Below are 6,000 nucleotides of genomic sequence, written 5' to 3'. Positions count from 1 at the left end.
ATATCGGTCTCGAGACCAGACCAATTTTGTAAACATTCAATTGGCCACAGACCAATGCTTTTGTAATATACAGCACAAAGGAATTACTAGAACAGATGATCGCACACTTGGATATTGTAGCAACATCAAATTGCCATAAAAATGCATGTTTATTCTCCAGCTCTGGGCTTCTCTCATCAGCGACCAGTGGCTGTTTGCACAAGCGACAGCCACACTGCCCGTGGAGCGGACACCCCATAAAGGACAGCTGCCCTCGTTTCCTTCCTGTAGCCTCACCTCCTCCTGGCCTGGATGGGAGGCGGCGTCCTGACAGCCCCGCACCAGGTGTTTAGAATCCTCCCCACCTCCGCCACCCGCAGGCCTTCCCAGGTCACCTGTGGCCACACACCTCCGGCGGGTGTAGACACAGTGTCCGTCTACTGGGGAACAGCGTAACAGCCGCTACCATATTTTTGAGCACGTACCATCTGCCAGAGCCCGAGCTCCAAGAGCGGTATGTTTTTTTCCTGACAATTCCACAAGGTAGACATAATTGTGTCTGATTTAAAATGAGACCTCTCAACTCGGTGAGTTCCTAGGAGCTCTGTAGCGCAGAGGGCTTACGCGCAGCACCGGAGTGGCCGCAGGGCACCTGGAGGGCTTGCTAAACGCGCAGATTCTCCAGCCTCACGCGCTGGATTCTGATACGCGAAGCCTGGCTGGTCCCCAGGGACCCCAGGTGCTAATAATGATCGGCCGGCTCGGGCACCACTTTTCTCAAAGATGCTGAGGCCTGGGGTCCGCTGAGAAACGGGAGAGACACCACCTGATGCGCTCTTACAAATGAAGCATTTTTTAACAAGGGAACATACTTCTGTCTTATCAAGGGTATGAAGCAGATAAGGAAATTCATATTTAGTTTTACCTCAACTATGTAACCAAAAAAGCTACATGTTTAAAAAAAGACTGGAAGGAAAAATGCAAAATGTTGATGATCTCCCATGAAGGGATTATATGTGATCTTTATACTTTTCTACATCGAGCACGCATTACCTTTATAAATAGAAAAGCAATAAGCACTGTTTTTAAAAGTGAAAACTCCCATCTATGCTACCCTAAGCATGAGTCAACTTTTGCCATTCTGGGGCTAAGCAGAAATTACCGGGGTTTTCTTTTCTTTTTTTTTTTTTAAAGATTTTATTTATTTATTCATGAGAGACAGAGAGAGAGAGAAGCAGGCTCCCAAGGAGCAGGGAGCCCGATGCGGGACTCGATCCCAGGACCCTGAGATCATGACCTGAGCCGAAGGCAGACGCCTAACCATCTGAGCCACCCAGGCGCCCTACCGGGGTTTTCTTCTCTGGGAGGGCAGGAAGTCCTTATTTCCCACTGGGTTTCCTGCTGGAGTTGGAGGCTGAGAAAAATTCTGGCTGAAGATTCAAGAAAGGTATAAAAACTTAAGACAGGCAAGGTCCTTTGTGAGTGGCCTCTGCTTATCTCTACAGCCCCCTCCTCCTCCACCCCCTGCTCTGGGAGTCGCTTCTGGAAAATACTATCATTCCTCTCACCTTTGCCCCCACTGTGCCCTCAACCTGGAAAGCTCATCCCTATCCCCACCTCCCACCCCCGCCACTCACTTTAATATCTTCAGGCATCAGCTTAGGTGTCCATGTTCCATGAAGAACTTCCTTGACCCCCAAATCTGAGTGAGGTTCCCAGACACCCTAACCTCCCCTATCAGTGTATGCGTCACATTGGACTGTGATCATGGCTTACTTCTGTGCTTCCCCACCTGCCTCCAAAAGCGCCATGTGGGGGCGCCTGGGTGGCTCAGTCGTTGAGCGTCTGCCTTCGGCTCAGGTCATGATCCCAGGGTCCTGGGATCGCCTGAATCCGGCTCCCTGCTCAGTGGGGAGCCTGCTTCTGCCTCTGCCCTTCCTCCCTGCTCATGCTCTCTCTCTCAAATAAATAAAAATCTTTAAAAAAAAAAAACGCCATGTGGGTGGGGATCCTATATCCCCAGCCTGGCACCAAGTAGGCACTCTCAGGAGTACATGAAGGAACTAATGACTGGGGGGGGTCCCTCCAGGCAGCTCTAGGTACTTGCCTTTCCCAGAGCCCCCTGGAGGATAATGGCCACAAATAGTTCCTTCCACATGAAGTTCAGCAAAGCCCTTTCCTCAACCTGCTGCACAGACTGGACCAGGGATGGGGCCCGCAGCCCAGGCTGGTGGGAGGGAGGCTGGCCTCTGCTCTGATGGCTCGCCCAGAGAGTCCCCCAATCCGGGGACCCAATCCCGGGACTCGATACAGGATGGTGGCTAGCGGGCCAATCACATAGCTTTGGGGGAAGAGGGTCCTGAAGGCTGCTGAGTCTCACGAGGCTTCCCGGGAAAGTGGCTCTCCAACCCAGTCCCGAAGCTGCTGGAAGCAGAGGCCCTCCCGCCTTCCCACACCTCAGGACTGAGGGCATCTCCATCCGTCTCTTCCGAGCAAACTAAAGAGGCTGCGTCACAGGAGAGGGCAGCCATCCATGCTGCCTCTCTCCTCCTCTGGTGGCTCGCTGCCCCCCCGCCAGGCCACTCCGCTGGGGGGCCCTCTCCCCCTCGAGCGGGGGCGGGTGTGGCTCCCTGGCCCCGGCCTGACCCAGCTGGTCGCGGGCAGGAGGCGACCCCATCCGCTGCACCAAACCCAGACAGGCACATTGGTTGATGAGTTTAGAGCCCTGCTGTCTGTCCTGTGTCCCTGGCCTCCCCTGCCTAGGGCATGGGGGACCAGGGAAATGTGACAGACAGAGGGGAAGCATTTGGCACACTGGCTCACGCTGGTGGGGTGGAAGGAGCGGCACCAGGGAGACTGGGAAAACACAGAAACATGCTGCTGATTATGCAGGAAATGTGCTGGGAGCAGGGGTCCCAAGGGGGGGGGTGGGGCTGCTTCCAGGGTCTAGAGGGACCGACCCACGCTTGTCCGCAGACAGCCTCCTTCCCAGCCCACACTTGGCAGGTTGGAGTTGTGCGAGGTCAGTCGGTTCCCCCCACAGCCCTCCTGCCCTTTGGACACTTTCCCCTCACTTCCCTTCCCCCTCTTCAGGGAACCAGTGCCCTCGGACTTCTGGAAACCACATGTTCCCGGCTCCGAAGGATAACTCAGATTTAAAATATTCCCATCCCACATCAAACCATGTGTCATGGTGCTGTCGCTGCCCCAAAGCCTCCGACCTAGCACAGTGGCTGACACACATACCCACACTGAGGAACTGAGGACCAGGAAGGGGGCATAGATTTAAAAGAGGAGCCCCAGGAACAGAAGGCTTCACCAAACAAACCAGTCCCTTAGACTGGGATGGACCAGTCTAGTCAGGGCCACAGAATGAGCGCTCCACTCAGGGGACCACCTTCTCTGCCAAAACAGGATGCGCTTGCTTGGGTGGGAAGGTGGGGAGGGTGGCCTAATGGTCAGTGTGGCGCAGGCCATCCTCCCCGCCACCCCCCCTTGCGGAAGATGAGCTGCCTTGTCACAGCAGAGGAGGACAGCCCCGAGCTGGGGGCCCAGGCCCCTCTCAGTTCTAGCCTGGGACAGGCCTTGTGGCAACTCACCCACAGGACCTCAGTTTCCCTACTGGTAAAATGGGAATAATCCTACCTACAAAGCAGGGCTGTTGTTAGCCTCACTGAGATAAGACCTGAATGATGCAGGCAAGTTAGACGTAGGACACTGGAGGGGTTGTGAACAGAACATCAAAAGATGGCTAAAGAAAATGTGGTATGGGGCGCCTGGGTGGCTCAGTCGATTAAGCACCTGACTCTTGGTTTCGGCTCAGGTCATGATCTCAGGGTTGTGAGATGGAGCCCCGAGTTGGGCTTCATGCTGGGCGTGGAGTCTGCTTAAGATTCTCTCTCTCTGTCTCCCTCTGCCCCTCTCCACCTTCTCTGTCTCAATCTCTCAAATAATAATAATAATAATAACATGGTATATGTATACAATCAAATGCTAGCCCTTAAAAAATGAAATTTTGCCATTCATGACAATATGGATGGACCTAGAGGGTATTATGCTCAGTGAAGTAAGTCGGAGAGAGAAAGACAGATACCATATGATCTCACTTATATGTGGAATCCAAAAAACAAAACAAACGAAAGAACCAGAAACAGACTCCTAAATACAGAGAACAAACTGGTGGTTGCCCAAGAGGATGGGGGTAGGGAATAGGTGAAGGAGGTGAAGGGGATTAAGAAGTACAAACTTCCAGGGGCGCCTGGCTGGCTCAGTTGGTAGAGCATGCGACTCTTGATCTCAGAGTCCTGAGTTCAAGCCCCACGTTGGGCATGCAGCCTGCTTTAAAAAAAGACAAACTTCCAGTTATAAAATAAGTCATGAGATGAAAAGTACAACATAGGGAATGTAGTCAACAGTAATGTTATATTGCATGGTGACCGTGAGTAGTCACGATGTTGGACACCCGAAGCTAATATAACCTTGCACATCAACTATACTTTAATAACAAGCAGACACGCAAACACGATGGTCTGGCTGGGCGGCCTTGGGCAAGCTCCTGCCCCCTTCCATGTCCTGAGGCGGGGGACCAGCCAATCTTGAATGCCTTTTGCAGCTGGAGTCTCTCTCAGCGCCGTTTTTGAAGAACGACACTGCTGTCTTCACCCTTCCTAAGGGATTCTTTCTGGGGGAGGTGCTGCCAATTGCTTCTACATTGTTCCTCATGACAACTCAGAGCCCCTGCCAAGGGTCTTTGTCTGGACACTGCGGGGAGCCCTGGGCAGAGGGAATGAGGCAGGTCCTGCCCTTCTGCTGCCCCCCAGGCCTGAGCGTGCTCTGTTGCCTCCTCTCCTGCCACACCCTGTCCCTAGGTGGGTTTTCCTGCCCTGGTCTCTGAGATCCCTGACAGCCAGCTCTTCGTACCCAACACACACACACACACACACACACACACACACAGGCTGTCTGTCCCCTGCCCTGCTGGCCACTCGGGCCGAGCCTGGTCTTGGGTCTTGAACCAAACTCCTAGGGTCTGGAGCTCCCCCATGGGTGCTGGGAGAGGTCCATGGAATTCTTTTCTAGGAAAGCTGCCTCCTCACTTCCTGCTGGGATCAGACAGGGCCCTAGCTTTCTGGGATTTGCTGTCAGGGAAAGGTCTTGCTGTGCTTTGGGGTTGGGCATGATTCACAACCATCTGGTTCGGGAAGACCACACTCTCCAGAAGGGAAGACAACTCGCAGCTAATGACCTGAATGTGTGATGTTCTTCTCTCTTCACCTCCCCCTTCAGCGCTGGAGTTTGATTTCCTCTCCCTCCTAGCACCTCCACAGCCTGCTGCTGTCCAGTGGGCCCTGGGACTAAGAGGGGCCCCTGGAGGTCACCATTCCCACCCCCAGCCTACAGGCCTGGCTGCACTGGACCCATCCAATCAGCCCCCCTGTCACTCGGCTCCTCTGTATCTTCTAACACACCCCATCTCCCATGCATCTCTCAGGACCTTGGCCACTTAGTCCTCTGACTTCTCTCTCGCTCTGGCTCCCTCTCGTCCTGTGTCTTCCTTTGCAGGTCCCCATCTCCGTGTCTTCGCATCGTCCCCTCCTCCTCTCTCCCCTCTGTCTCTGACCTGGTTGGTGCTTCTCCCTGGCAGTTCTCCGACTCTCCTTCCCCTCCAGTCCTGCCCTCTGCACTCATCACTACGGGCTTTGTAACCTACTTTGCAGAAATCTCATGAAGGGGAAAAAAAAAAAAGAAAGAAAGAAAAGGCAGAGTTTGGTTTTCATCAGGGTAATGAAACCCTGGTGGCCTCGGAATGTGGCTGCAGGCCTGCCCACCTCCCTGCTGTGGCCCCCCTGCGTCCAGGACATCTGTGCCCTCCCTGCACGTCAGCAGGAGGAAGCGGCTCCCGAGCTCCCACCTGACTCCTCCATCAGGCCAGACAGAAACAAGGCAGCTGGGATGCGTGCCCCAGAGACACGGCCAAGCATGGGGGCAGAGCAGAATCCCATAGGGCCCAGGGCAGGTTTC

Source organism: Mirounga leonina, unplaced genomic scaffold, assembly GCF_011800145.1.
Source record: "Mirounga leonina isolate KUSES-001 unplaced genomic scaffold, KU_Mleo_1.0 Mir_125, whole genome shotgun sequence".
Taxonomy (NCBI): domain Eukaryota; kingdom Metazoa; phylum Chordata; class Mammalia; order Carnivora; family Phocidae; genus Mirounga; species Mirounga leonina.
Note: the sequence above shows the minus strand (reverse complement) of the source record.